Below are 15,871 nucleotides of genomic sequence, written 5' to 3' on the forward strand. Positions count from 1 at the left end.
GTAACTTTCTGCTGGAAGCCCTTGATCTACACTGCTGTCTAACCAGATGTACCAGTCTGTCCAGAATCACACCGGTCAGGCTACAAATGGTTTTCTGGAGGATGTCGATGCAACATTGCTCTGTGCCAGAGGATAGGAGTGAAGGTAGGATTTTTCGGGGGAGGAGGGGGGGGGCATTGTGAATGTGGTAAAGTTACAGTGGTCAGAAAAAGCATTTTGTCACTTGTCCCTAACCGAGGAAAAGGGGAGAGGGATAGCTCAGTGGTTTGAGCATTGGCCTGCTAAACCCAGGGTTGTGAGTTCAATCCTTGAGGGGGCCATTTAGGGATGTGGGGCAAAAATTTGGAATTGGTCCTGCTTTGAGCAGGGGGTTGGACTAGATGGCCTCCTGAGGACCCTTCCAACCCTGATATTCTATGATTCTAGGACCCAATGCTGAGCTCCTTCCAGACTTTACTGAGGGCTAGTTTGAGGGAGTTTTGCCTGACAAAAGACTGATTAGACTCTAAATTAGGGTTTGACCCCCGGTACCAAATCCTTGGTGGCTCCAGTATTTGAAATATGATGCCACTAGTCAGGAGGGCTTGGGAGCACAAAAGTTGTAGTGGGTCCTGTTTCTTTTCCTGCCAGAACAAATGTCCTTTTCCCTGTGGGAATGGGAGGGTGAGTAGAGAGAAGACACTGAGCACTTTAAAGCTGGAGGCAGTGCCCATGCATAGAGCAAGCAGTTGAGCGCAGGCAGTTATTCATTAATGATTTCTATTCCAATAGCACTGAGGAGCCCCAGTCACGGACCAGGACCCCCTTTTGCTAGGTGTTGTACAAACCTAGAAAAGATTTTCACTTAGTTTTGAAATCCATGGGGTGTGTCCCTGCTTAAATCAAATTCCTCTGGTGGAGGTGTGTTTAAGATCCCTTTCTTCATCAGTTTAATACCCCTTTCTTTCTTCCTTCCTTTGAATAGCGAGGGACGGATCCTAGGAATTTAAGCACAGGCTTCGGTGACGCATGTAACTCTGGAGACCCTGTTCCAAGGTGAGTGGGAGCTGTTAGACACAAGGGGTGGTGAAGAACTGTGAGGGGCACAGCTGGGGCTAGTTTCCTGTACCCAGTCCTCTCTAATAATGCTACGGACTATGTCGCATACCCCTGCTGGGAGCATTCGATTCCCATCTGAAATTGGAGTAAACTTTGTAGATCACCCAATAGGAGGTTCCAGCAATACGGTGAACTGAACCTCACACGGCAGCTGGGATCTGAGGGATGAGCAACATGCTTCTTCATAGGTAAAGCACCTGAGACTTAACGGCTGTTGCATGATACTGCTGCAGCCTGCATGTCGATTGTCGGCATGGATGGATTTGTGTGAGGTTTTCAATTTATACTTACACCACCAGAGGCCGCCACACTCCTAAACAGCGGGCAAAATATTCCAGACAGGAAAGCCATTTACAGGCAGAGCTGGGAGAGCCGGGCAATGTTCAGGTTCCCAGATGAGTGGCTGCTCTGAGCACGTCCTCCAGCTGAGATCAGAAGAAACTCCTCTATGGCTTTTCTGTGTTTTTTGCTCCTCTCCCAGTGTGAATCATGCTTGAGATGGGGGCATTTTTGGTTTTTCCTTTGTGACCTAATAAGGTCCTTGGAAATACAGAGCTGAGTCAGAGTTCCTTGCCTCCTTAGTGTTCTGCTTCCCATCCCCTGGACTTTTTTTAATAGTAAGCTGACAAGAATTGTTCAGTATTTAGCATAGGCAATGCCCTGTCCATTCTGCATTTCCATGTGCCCTATTGGATAAAGGATGCATCTTACTCTGAGTCCTTTATTCAAGACACTGCTATTCAAAGGTTTTGGAGTTGTAACCATGTTCTTTCTCCTATTGCCGCGCTTTTGCAGTACTCAGTCGCCTATCCTCTTTCTTACGTTTTGCACCAAGCTCCATTTTTACATTTTTCTCCCTGTCTGTTGTTTTTAATGGTGATTTCAAAAGTCAGTGTAGACACAGAATCCAGGAACAAAAATGATTGTGGTTGTAAAGTCGGTCTTCACGTGTGAATCCCTGTGAAAACCAGGAGATTTCACAAGTGCTCCTTATTCCAGTGCACAGATGAGGACGTGGCCACAGTGAGCTGTCTCCTGCTGTTGCCCTGCCACTGGGTGGAGCTCCAGTGACCATCGCAAGAATGGGAGCCCTCTAGCTTAGATAAGACTCTGGAGTTCTTAGCACCCTTTTCAGATGACTTGATGGTAAAATCGCTGGTGCTGCTTCTACACCAGACCTCTCTCAATTGCTACCACTGCTGGAAAATTGTCCAGGAGAGTTTAGTGTAGACAAGGCTGCCCAGGCTGTACAGTAGGGAGATCCATGAGATGGGGCCAAGGCGGGAAAGAAGCTGCCACTCCAGGCTGTGTTGGCGGCAGTCAGCACCATAGCAACAGTAGGGGCTGGGCTTCACCTCAGACTCCCCTGCAGAACCCACTGGCCTCTCCTTCTGTGTGTTGGACGTCATCTTTGACAAAGAAATGATGAATTTTGAGTAAAGAATAACTGGGTTCCTTGCACTTGAGCTGGAGGAGGTGCTCAGACCTGTTAGTCACTTGGGGGGTCTGGGGGCTCTTCAGATCATCCAGCTCTGCCTGTGACTTGCGTGTAACCCTGTGCCGTTCTGTGGTGCTGTCACCCACTGATGCGCAGGCGCCAAGAATGTCATGGCGCCTGTAGTGAGGCACTGTGGCCTGTTGGCAGAGAGAGGCTCTCATTACGTGTCATGACACAAGCTTTGATTGCTCACTGACTGTTACAAAGAACCATGTAGGCTCACTCCCCAGTCTGGGCAGGAGGAGCTCAGCTGCAGAGAACAAGTTCAGTTTATTTGTAAAAACTCCTGTTTCTGTGTGGCTGTGGAACATCTCCCCATTCTCACCAGAGAATGTGCACAGATCTCCTGAAACGCTACACTTGTAGCATAAAGGGAGAGTAAAGGATGCGTGTGCAGAGGTAGGGAAGGAAAAGGAAACTGCACGTTAAAGGGGAGAGTGAAAAGCCTCAAGTTCCAGCAGAGTCCTGTGTGCTATTGGGGTTGAGTCATATGAAGTCAATGAGCAGACTCCCATTGCCAGACCCATAGCTAACTTTGAAAATCTCCATCTAGCTGTCTAGTACTTTAAAAAAGTGACACTGAAAGAATGCTAAGGTTGTAAACTTCAGCACGTAGAAGTTAGGAAATGCCATAACTAAGGTGCCCCTGCCTCCTTTGCTGCCGAAGTTGGAAGATGTAGTGAAGGAGTCCAGGGATTGTAGGAAGAGAGGAGATCGTCTCCTGATTAAGGCAGTGGAATGCTGTCGTGGAGAACTGGATTCTATCCTGGCCTGTGCCACAGACTTCCTGCGTGATGCCGGGCGAGTTATTTAACCACACTACTCACTGGATCACTAGCTGCATGCTCCTCATTTTCTGGGTGCCCAACTTGAAATCCTGGGTCTGATCTTCAGAAGTCACAGTTGCAAATGAAGTCAGCGGGAGCACTGCTCTGATCTTATAAAATGTGACGTAACGCTCACCACTCTGAAAAATGCGGTCCTAGGCATCTCAAACTGCGCACCTAATATTTGCGGACTGTTTGGAATTTAATCTCTCTGCCTCGTTTTCCCATCTATAAAATGGGGCCCATACCTCCCCACACATCACACAGAAGTGTTGTGAAAATTCATTCAGTACTGTTTGTAAAATACTAAGATGCTATAGTGATGCCCCATGAAAATCCCATGAGAAAATGAATGATTTTGTCTTCAGAAGAGTGGTTGAATAGTGGTTGAATAGCAATATACACTCATTGCTATATTTGCTTTCCACAACCGTCTGTATAACTTCTCATGAATGATGTACCCAAATACTAATATATAAACTGTATTGTTAAATTTATTCACCTTAATTTGGCTTATTGCTGATTATCCACTATATGTATCTTATGACTTTTAAAAACAAACTTTTGTATTTGTGGATAATCTAATTACTATACCCAGATGTACAGACACTTTTCTTAACCTGTGTATTTTTTAACATTAGCTTTAATAAGGCCTGCAGCCACTCACTGAACAATGAGAATAAAACACAATATTGAATAGTTGCTCATTACGTGAGCCCTGTCTATCTTGTGCACTGAATGAGGAAACGTGCTGAAAAACAACTTCTTGAGACATTTCCATGGCTCTTCCCAAATTTCTGGGTTATTCTTAAGAAGAAGAAGAAGAAAAAAAAAAGGCGGCGGGGGGGGGGCAAATAGCCAATTAAGTAGGAATGGTGTCTTTGTTAGAATGTGCACAGAAGAAATTCTGTGACGTGGTAATGGCAAAAAAAAAAAAAAAAAGGTACATTATTGATAGGACAGGAAAGTGCTAGCTATATTTTTCTTTTCATAGGCAGGAAAATATTCAGGAAGTTCTTACAGCTGCATAAAGATCCCCAAGAATGGAGAGATTCCTGCTGGTTTGGGAGCAGCTTGGCAATCCAGTGCCCTGCACGCATTTTGTTTGAGAATTGCTGGCCGCTTCCTTTTGAAAATGTGTTTGAAATGTTTCCTATGTATATTTTGAAGATGACCTTTTCATTGGCATGGGGTTCTTTATTTCGGCTTCATTTTAGTTCCAGTAGAGACACATGATACCACACCTGCTTTGATGATGTGATTGCTTCATTCGATGTCTTGGAAAATTCTAACGTATGTAACTCTGTCTGTGTAATGCTGTTCAGTATTATACTTGGGCTGCAAAGGCAAAGTGTGTGACTCATCTCCCACCTTAGTTTGGGAAACTAGAACTGAAAAGGAGAATCTCAGCTTTTATTATGTTTTTACAAGAATATTTCTAGCCATTTTGTTGTGAAGGTAGCCTTATAAGGTAGTGCAAACTGTAAGCTAATGCGAAGAGACAGTTGGAGTTCATTTCTGCAGCAGGGGGCCTGAAGGGACCTACAGCTCCTCCAGAACATATGTCTTTATGTAAAACAAGTCAGTTCGGTTTTGGGTTTATCCCAAAGAATTATTTTAAGTCTCTTTATTGCATGATAAGGGTGGACAAAGATTATTTAGTTTGTAATCTCTTTAGGGCAGGGACCATCTATAATAATTAGTAAATCTAATATTGATTAACTGTTTCTTAGATTACTTAGATTGTGATCTCTTCTTTGTTCTGTGTCTAGCACATTCAGGTCCTGACCCATGGTTGGAAACCCTAGTTCAGGGGTTCTCAAACAGGGGTTGGGACCCTTTAGGGGGTTATGCAGTTATTACCTGGGGGGTCGTGAGCTGTCAGCCTCCACATCAAACCCTGCTTTGCCTCCAGCATTTATAATGGTGGTAAATACATAAAAAAGTGTTTTTAATTTATTAGTGTTAGGGGGCTTATTCCTTCACCCACTTACTTCCCTGGTCCTTCTCACATGAACAGAGAGCAACAATACCCGAAGTCCAAAGGTGCAAACAATTTGATGTTTATTGGGGTGAACTTCCAGCAAGCATGATTCCAGTTTCCTTCCTTAGTGTCCCCCTTCCCAGCTCTGACACCACAGAGCCTTACACCTGTCACTGTTCCCATTCCTGCCCTTAGCCAAACATGATTCCAGTTTCCTTACCCTCATTCCCTGTTCCCATTTCCCCTCTTTAGCAAAACATGATTCCAATTTCCTTACCCCCATTCCCTGTTCCCATTTCCCCCTTTAGCAAAACATGATTCCAATTTCCCCACCCCCATTCCCTGTTCCCATTTCCCCCACACACACCCACCCACTCACTTCCTGATTGACTGCAGACTATATAGTAAAACCTGAGTTCTGCTTAGCTATACCTTAACCAATCATTTTCCTGAAATTTAACTAACCAATCCTAACATATTGTAACATGATTATGTAACCAATTATATCCCACCACCTTAATTAGTTTACACCCAGAAAAATTAATTATACAGCAGACAGAAACAATCACAGAACCAGACAGAGATTATACAGACAAACAATAGCAAAGTGGGAACTATAATGACAAAACAATACAGAAGTGAGGATTTCACATCCCAGCTATTGATAAGTGAGTTCTTGCCAGACAGGATGCTATCAAATTAAGTTTCCTTTTACATCTTCTAGGCACTTCCCTTTCTCTGGAGGTGACAAGCATTATCAGGACAGGAGTGTATTCCTAACAGCCCAATAGCACCTTATTTCAATGGGACTAGTTTGGAATGTGAGGATGTGGCCAGTCGCTTTCCAGCTTATGGCTGCCTCTGTTGCTTAGCCAAAGGCTTTAACCTAAGAACAGGGCCTCAGACTGTCACAGTAAGAGAAGGACCTTATACTGGCAGACAGTGATTTTGATTCTTTCTTTTATACCTCTAACTAGCCAAGTGATAAGAATGCACCTAAATTCTTAAAGTACAGGCCTTTGCAGACAGGCCTGAATAACTATATCCTAACAATTAGGGGGTTGCACTCAGAGGCTTGCTATGTGAAAGGGATCACCAGTACAAAAGTTTGAGAACCAGTGCCCTAGTTGCTACTGAATATGCACAATAATAGTAATAAAAATAAGGATTCATTAAGTTTGGAAGGGTGGGCAAAAAAATCCCAAACTTTCTACAAGCTTTCCCAAAAAAATCAGCCCGGCTCTGATTTTACCATGGCAAAGGAGTAGAAGAATGAATGATGTAAAACCTAAAATGGACCTTTCATAAGAGATGGTGAAAACAGCTTTTAATATCAAAAAGATCTTGTGCTCAAGATGAGACTAGAGAGGAGGGTCTCCATCAGGCTCGAAGAACAAAAAAGAGCCAGGGGAGGGGGGGGAAGAGGGAAGAAAAAGCCTTTTCTAGCAATACGAGGTGTTTCTTTCAAGTCACTGCAACTAAATCTGAGGTGCACCTCCCTTGGCCCAGATACAGGACCGATGCCTTGTGTTGCCAAGTAGATATGGCTGATATCACTGGGAGTGGTTTGAGAGGGGATAGTCTTCTGGCATGAGAACCACTGTGGAAGTTACCATAGCTGCCCATGATGGGGAAATCTCATCTTCTGTCTTGGGCTTTCAGTTGGGGGTTGGTGTAGAGGGTGTGTTGGGGGTGGTTAAAGGTGGGAGATCAGGGTTAGTGATGTTCAGTGGATTAGTTCTATCATCCTCTTGGGGCTGATTATTTCAGGCTGTATAGTTCTAGTCAGGTAGCTTCCAGTGTTTGTTTTTATACTTAAGGGGGTCCCCCTGGCAGCGAAGCTTGGTAAAACAGAGGTATTGAGGACAGGGGGTGTGTAGATATTGTGCATTATGCAGAGCCTGCTGTGTGTGAGAGATCTCTGGTGATAGCAGCCAGCACATGAGCGAGGGTGAAACATGGGTGGGCAGGGTAGACCTGGAGAAGGTACTCCAAAATGCACTCCCTTCCCCATACCTCTGGGAACTGTGTTTAGCCATTGGGCCTGGGATTCCTCCTCTTGATGCCTGGCCTGGCTCTTTGGGCTGCTGCTAGGCAGCTTTGTCCCTATGTGCAGCAACTGGGTAATATATTGTCCCTTTACAGGCGCTGGGCAGTGCAAACACATATGCATTCAGTGATGGGACTGTACAGTGCGTTACACCCTGAGCACTCAAATAGAATCAATAGAAACCATTACAGACCTGCAATTACCCAGTAAACCACTGTGGGTAGTGATGTGTGTTCCTTTCTCTTCCTCTACAATTAGTTCCCTTATTCTGAACATTAAGAAAATTTCCAGTGCCAGAGACAGCCTCCTACGCCTGTCGTGTCAGCACCTTTCTGTGGCAACTTTACACCTCAGAATTTCACAGTATCTCATAGGGACTGATAAACCCTTTATGAAGCTGCATCCCACACTAACCTGCTGCACTCTCATTATTGCTACTATTTGTACTGTACTGACCCCCAGAAGGCCCAATCAGAGCCCCATTGTGCTAGGCACTATACACGTCTATAGATAGACATTGTCCTTTCTCCTGTGAGCTTATACTATAGGAAGACAAGCAATATATAAAGGGTAGGGGAGTGGGAAACAATCATATCTTATAAATAAAGTAAATTATGGGTTTCCCCCCACACACAATATGATAAAAATTAATAATACCTATTTCTTACACAGCACTTTTTAGCTGTAGATCTCAAAGCACTTCACAAAGGAGGTTAGTGTCATTATCCCCATTTTACAGATAGGGAAACTGCATGACTGAACTGTGGAACTCCTTGCCACAGGATGTGGTTGAGGTGAAAAATCTTGAAAAATTCAGAGTGCACATGTATATGGATAAGACTATCCAGAGTTACAACCATAAATGCCGGGGAAAAAAGTTTGAAAGGGTTTTAAAACTTTATGCTTTAATGGTTGTTAGGAGGAGGCCTTCCCAGAGGGCAGATTATTCCATTGGTTTCCACTGAGGGCTTTTGTGCACTGTTGTTTAAATCACCTCTTGCTGGCCATGGATGGAGACAGGCTAGTGGACTAGATGGACCAGGAACCTAAACTAGTGCGGTGATTCATATGTTGCTAGAGACACAATCCCTAAAATATATAAAAATAAATGTTTGTACTGACCTCAGTAAATAAGTAAGGAGGTATCTCAGTTGTCTGCCCTCAGCTTACCTCTTGAAATGATGGCTGGTTATCTGGGGGCGTCACAGCAGCAGTGGGTTTTGAGAGGTGTTTTGAAGGAGTAGAGGGTACTAGCCTGATGGTAGGGACAGAAAAATCAAGACTCCTTTCTCAACAGTGTAATAGGGGAAATACAGAAGTGGCTGGGAGGCCTTTAGTTGTGTTAGGGCATGAAGGTTAGATGGGACTTGTTGAGGAGGGTGTGGGAGGGTCCTGCAGATTAGGCTGAGGGGTGAGGGGAGGGTGGAGGAAGGTCCTGGAGGTGAGGCTGAGGGGTTGGGAGCATCCTGAGGCAGGGCGGCAGGGTAAAGTGGGGGGAAGTAATTAATATCTGCGGGCTTTGGAAGGGATGCAGGGCAATGTTTGGCAGCAGGAAGCAGGTTTTAGGTGAACCTGCTTGTCACTTCCCCCCCGCCCCCAGCTATCACCCTAGCATACCTCCCCATCCCTTTCTCTCTAAGCAACACATAAAGCACCTTCCCTTTCACAGTGATGAATATGGGGCCCCCCCTTCCTGTGTTCTGGGCTCTGAGAGCACCTGCCTTTTCCCATGAGTAAATGTTTCACATGCTGGAGCACTGACTGTTCTAAGTCATGCAGTCAGTGAATATTGTGCAACTCTTCATTTCAATATAACTGGGCAAGACGCTCTAATTGCCCAGAAATGCACTGTCTGTCACAGCTTTACTGACTTATCGTGGAATCTCCCATTAACTCCTTATGAATTACTTTTTAGAAGAATATATTTAACACAGGCCATGTTTAAACTGCAATAAAATAAGAAAAATCAGAAAAGATCCATATTCTGGAAGCATCGAGACATTTTTGGAGGTAAGGTGTCAAGGCGGCAGCTTCCCTTTTGTGGTCATAATTGGAACCTGCAACAACTGTGCATGTATTTTTCGCACACAGTTGAGTTGTGATCTCTGGGTATTTGTGTATCTAACCATCTAATTACCTAAACCAAGTGAGTGTGTGATTCTATGGCTATACTCTCCTCCTCCTTCCTCCTGCTGTCTGGGAGCCCCTTCGTTAACTCACATCTAATGGTTGATTAAGGTGCTGTAAGAAGAAGAAGAATGATTAATAATAATACAGGAAGCTTATTTAATGCTTCACATCTGTGGTGGCTGTGATTCATAAACCATCCACATATGAATGCTGCCAGAAGGAAGTGGAAAGAAGTGACCCCTGCTTGGTGTTCTGAGGAAGGTGACTGCCACTGGACTTCATCTATCTCATTCGTATCTGATTCCTAGCATGACAAGTAGACCATAGAAATTAGAATATCACCCTGGCAATCGTTCTGCACTGGATGATGCAGCCATGCACAAAACTTACTGGGAACACGCTCCAGGCTCGAATAGGCCGACACCCAGGATGAAAGTGGCCCCATGTGCTTAGCTCTGATCGTACTGACTGTTGAAGGAAAACCACTTGTTGTGCCAAGGATAACGAGTGACACCTTATGTGTAGCATGGAGTGTGTTCAAGAGGGGGTGGTCCACAGCTTCTACAGCACGTTCTCACTTGTCATCCTAAGCGTTCAATAAAGGGATGAATAGCAGCAGGTGTCGGAACGTCAAACAGGCATCTGCTGCTCCTGTCTTGAGTAGGTGTCACACCGGTTTATAAACCACAGTCACACGTGTTCTGAGAGAGGATACACATATAAGATAAGCCTATCCGAGCTATCTTTAAAAAGCATCAACCAGGAAATTCCCTAGGGGCACCTGTCAGGATATCCAGGGCCAGCTGTAGGGGTGAGGGACAAAAGCACCACAGGCCCGAGCCATAACAGTACCACCAAGCAGGGCGGGGTATGATCAGCATGGGCACATGTTCCCTTAGCTGGCAATGGCAGCTAGTGCAGCCTCCCATCAGATTATGGAGCAAGGGGAGCCTCCCGGGGACGGAATGGAGGAGGACTGAGAGAACAGTGCAAGGTGGGGATGCCCCCCCAGGGGTGAGAGCACACATGAGATGGGGGAATGAGAGAGAGACATCAAGGGAGGCAGAGGTGCCCTCCTGTGAGCGGAGGAGGAGAGCCTACAAGAGAAGCAGGGATGCTGGCAGGAGAATAGAGGTGTGGCAGAGTTAGAAGACTGGGGAGAACACAATGCCACAGAAGAATTGGGAGCAAGGGGAAGAGGCAATGTGGCATGGCACAAGGTAAGGGAGGTGTGGAGGAAAGAGATCAGGGGTGTGAAAGGGGAGAGAGGATTCCAACAGGGCACCTGTATGCAAAAGAATTGATATCCGAGTGGCAATCCTCTGTGCCATCCTGTGTCCCCAGAGATATTGAGTGTATCTGTGCATATGTGTACACGCACGCTAATGGGCATTTTCAGTTGTTTTAGTTTTACCAAAAGTAAAAATCCTCCAATAACATTACAGGGCGTGTGGGTAGGAAAGTCTGGATGTTGCTATTTTTATGATGTGTTGTGTTCAGGATCCATATTTAAATTGTCCTCCTGGAATGAAGACTCATAATTAGATTTTTCCTAAGTTTGCTTAAAATGGCGTAGGGGGAAGTAAATAAATACGAAACACGCTCCCACTGATTTGTACTGCATTTAGCTGAGTAGAGAGAGAGAGAGAGAGAAAGATGGAAAAGTGAAAACTGTTGAAATGCGCTAGAATATCATGATGAGATAAAAGGTGACAGGACAGCTGGGCAATGGGATTTGATTTTGACTATTGAAAGAGAGAGTGAGTGTTGTGGAGAAAATAACACAGGTGTTCGGTCCCCAGAGATTAGCAGTACCAAAGTGATGAACTAGTATAATTTCATGTGGGAGCAACAAACCCGAGAGATGATGGGGAAATCGCTCTCTGGCTGCCTGCTACACCTCTCTGCAGGCCAGGTAGACCTTGTAACTGACCCTGTCAGAATAAGTAGGGGCTGTTTATCTATCCCTTCGCCTTCCAGGAGCAGGTAAGTAGAGAGTGGGTGGCAGAGATAATGAAGGGGCAAAGAATTGGCTCCAGCCACCTCCTCCCCCCCACCCCCCCACAATTGTCAGCCAGTACAATTTGTTTGTAATTTGTTTTTGATAGAGGTCAGCAGTTTAGCGCCATCACCAGATTAAGGAGGGAAGGGAATGTGACTCCTGGGTTGGTGCTGTTTATGTACCATGACAGCCAGATTAAAGAATGTTGGGGCCCGGTGCACTATGGGAATTGCCCCTCCTCTTTCGCTCAGATTTGGTCCTGCTGCCCACTCTGCCATGACAGAGGGGTGTCCACTGTGACCGCTCTCTGCTCCAGCTGCTGCCAGCCTTGCACGGCATGAACAGGGGCTGCTCAGCAAAGTTCTCCCACCCCACACAGACCCCCAAGTACTCCTCTCTCCCCCATATACCCCAACAACTCTCCACCCCCCCACCACTTATCCTGACAGACTTCCCTACCTCCGAGCAGCCTTGACATCCATCCTGTTCAACACAGCCCGCCAGGCCACAGCACTGTTGGTCACTCACCCCAACAGCTCCCCGCAACTCACTCCACCCCACAACATCCCCCACTCACCCCAACCCCTCACCCTGCAGCGTCCAACACTCCTCACCCCTGACCCCACCAATAACTTGCCCCCCTTCCCTCACCCACCATCCCTGGGACCATCCTGGCCACCCCCTTGCTCAGCGCTGTGCTCTTGTCCCAGGCTTGGGTGGCTCCTCCCGATCCCAGCCACCCAATTGCTGCACTTTCTCCCTTTGCCTGCCCCGCACTCACATAGCAAGGGCCGAGTGAGTGAGTGGTGTAACCTAGCACATGGGGAGCACAGCTCCACACAGGTTTGTCCCATTGCAATGCAGGTGAGCAGGGCTACTCTGAGATGGAGGCCCTGTGCAAGTGCACTGGGTTAATCCAGGCCTACACGCCACCCCCTTGCTCATGGTTGTGCCTAATGTCAACGTCCAGCTCTATGTATTTTCTAACACCACTGAAGGGTGTGTGGGTGGGTGTGTACACCCCCCACAGCCCCCCCACATCAAAGTAATATTAATTTAGTAGCATTGCACGTCTGTGTGTTTTATGGTATATCTTTTATAATGCACTCAGCAGTATGCCGAACTAGACCTTAATCCAGAAACATGAGAATAGAAAACCCTTTGTGTGCAAATCTAAGATAAAAACAATAGTAGCGACTCCCTTCCTGCTGCACAGTCAGGTGTGTAGGATTGTCACTCCCACACAGTTCGCATGGTTCTGCTTTTCTTTTAGACTTGGGAACGCAGTCTTCACACGTTTCATCTCCATGTGAGGTACGGATATCTTTGGCCCTGCAGCTTTTGTTGTGTGTATCAATTCAGATGACGTTCTCAGTCGGGCACACGATTAGGGTTTATAATCCGATTTCCCGTGTATTGCTGCACGTGCTTCTCTTTGTACCACCCCGGTAGTTTTTCTTATCTAATGAATTCTGCAGTTGCTTGTCTATGTAGCAGTTTGAGTCGGCAGTGGATAGATGTGTGCTCCGTGTCGCTCAGTCAGAATGCAGTCACTTCAACACTGCCTTAGCAACCTCTCCAGTGAAAATCTCGCTTGAATGAGTAGCAGTGGGTAGAAAGCTTGGTACTAAGCTGATGGATTCTCCTTTAGGATGTGCCATGCAGAATGCCTGACTCGGGAGGTCAGCACAGCCAAGTAAATGAAAGCTGGTTGGTGGAATTCATCCGCAATATAATGTGTCTGCATCAAAATATTACTCTAGTCTTTGAAAACATATGAATTGTAACTTGGCTTTTCTCTTTGTGGCAAAGGGAAATAATAAATGTGTGCATTAGCACTGTCTTTTGCATATAAAGTAGGGAGGTAAGTACTTCAGCTCAGGATTTTTTTTGCTCTCTGGACAGGCAAGTTTGGTAGACAGTCAAGTTTCCCTGCACTGCACCATAAACAAAGGGCTAGAGCGGCCTCATTTTGGGAGGGCACTAGGTAGCTTGGGATACGGGTGGTTGGACTTGTGCCCGCATAATGCAGTGTAGACACTGGAGCCCCAGGTTGTGGCCCAGAGTTCAACAATCCTAATCTGGGGTTAGGCATGTGTGTAGTTGCTCAAGCCTTAGGTTAACAAACCCAGGGTCTGCTCACTTGAGTTCTACTCAACCATGCGTTTAGACATACCCTGTATGACCATGCAAGGAGGCTGGGAAGGTGCAAGATATTCGCTGCCATGGGGGCTGGACAGCATCCCATTGAGAGTATAGTCATTGCTCCATTTTGTCCCCAAACAGGGTTTGGTGGGGTGAATGAGTGGAGGAGCTACTGTTTTAGCCTCCCAAGAGGGTTAGCGCGCTCACGCGCTCTCTCTCCAGAATGAAAACCCAGAGAATCCCCAGGAGAAATTCTGGCTGATTTCTGTCTTTCGGATTCTAGCCACAACACGGCCTCCTGCATCCCATCCAGCACGCAGCGCTGAATCTTGCCCAGAGTATTGTTCTTCAGGTACAGAGGGTGAGGAATTGAAAAAACTGTGACAGCAGAGCTCCTACAGCCCATAATAGAATAAGTTGTCTTCAGCCACATGTAACAAACTGAAGTTTTAGTTTGAATGTTTGCATGACCCCTTCAGTGCCCCTGTACCTCCAAGGAGGCAGCGCTCCTGTGGCCTCCGGGTGCACTGTATGCTTTTCACTCAACTGTTCGTGCATTATTATAGACTTGACAAATGACGTGACCCAGTAAGTGCCTGGGGCGTGGCACTCAAAAGACTGATGACTAAGCAGCAGACAACAGTTGATTTTAGTACCCGTTCCTCTTTGCTCTGCATTAAAGGCATTTACATCTGGGTTTCCTAAGTTTTGATGGTGGTTCTCTCCCAGGATACTGGAAATTGGATCTCTTGAGAACCTGCCTGGATCTATTGAGTAAGAACAAATGCAGTCATTATTTCATACCATTTTATTCCAAACCTTATTTCCTAGGAACAGTCTCTGTTGCTGGGAGCAAGATTATGCCTCAGCAGTACCATTTAGCTTCTCAAGTACTCTAGAGTGCGTAATATTCTTTGCCCAACTTTGAGGATGAACATCAAATAGTGTAGCTCAGGAGCTCATACCCGCTTTTTAAATTGTTTTGATCTTATGAATAGATATATAAAGGTTGAATGGTTGAATATGAAAAAATCCCCAATAATTAAGAAAAGATGAAGTCCACGAATTATTAGGCCCCAATCCTTCAAGGTGCCGAGTGCCCACAGGTCCCATTGACCCTTGCAGGCTCAAGCCTCTGGAGGACCTGCAGCAAGTACTGAGCATTATATAGCATAACTGACATCATCCTCCCACTGGCAGAATTGCTTCAGGGGGTGTCTGATGCAGGCAGAACAAGGGACTGGAAGAACCTTGGATAGAGCACTCACTGTGAAACCTGGGGCTTCCTTGGAGGCAGTGCAGGTCTGCACCATCCTATTACCACTATGGGGAAATTAACATAGTCAGTTAGAAACCAAACATGTAATTGACCTGGTGTTATAGCACAAAAATTATACAGTCAACAACCATGAATGAATTTATGAGCAACAGATGAATGTAATATACTCCTCACTTATAAAGCCATGATGGCTTAATCGAGACAGAATTTTACTTTGTGTGAAACAATTAAAAAAAAGGCAACAGAATAGCTGAGAGGGGGAGCCCGGTATAAAGTAATTGGTGAAACTCAGACTTGTACTAGAGTGATAATGATAACCTCATAGACCACAGGGGCGGGGTCTTAGTTTTTAAAAATAATTGCCTATCCCCCTGAGTCCCAGTGATTCTGCTTTTGTTTGTTCATTCATTGTGCCCTGCGTTATCTGAGTTTGAGGTTTTGGCTGGTCTCCTGCTACAATGATCTCTTAAGGTTTCCTTTTATTATAATAAAAATTGAAGTTTGCCCATTGGCACTGGTTAAGCTGCATATTGCTGGTAATACACACAGTGCTTTGGAAATGTTGATTTTACAAGAAACTGAAACGGGGGTTTTAGCATGATTTGGAGAGAGAGAGAGAATGAGGATGATTTGGGGATGGTGTTATAGGCGGATTAGGTAAGTGGATGGATTCTAGAATGTGGAAAAATGGTTCAGCAGCTTGGAATCTGATAGAAACAGTTTAAAATTATTTTGTGGCATTAGCGGATGGTGGTAGGTCTCAGTGATTCAGTGTAGTTAACCATTAGAAATGCGGAAGGACAATGGACATGATGGTTTGATACTGCATATTTTGTAGTCCTGTCCCAATTAATTTCT

At 45.6% G+C, this 15,871-nt stretch overlaps 1 long non-coding RNA gene across 1 annotated transcript in view; it reads left to right on the plus strand.

The window, feature by feature from the left end:
* Positions 1–15,871, plus strand: part of LOC141992739 (uncharacterized) — a 42,864-nt gene continuing 26,993 nt past the window's right edge. The window contains exons 1-2 of the long non-coding RNA XR_012640635.1: positions 1–144; positions 965–1,035. This is a non-coding gene — a long non-coding RNA (uncharacterized LOC141992739). The remainder of the gene's footprint in view (positions 145–964; positions 1,036–15,871) is intronic.

The sequence above is a fragment of the Natator depressus genome, chromosome 8, assembly GCF_965152275.1.
Source record: "Natator depressus isolate rNatDep1 chromosome 8, rNatDep2.hap1, whole genome shotgun sequence".
In the NCBI taxonomy this organism is placed as follows: Eukaryota; Metazoa; Chordata; order Testudines; family Cheloniidae; genus Natator; species Natator depressus.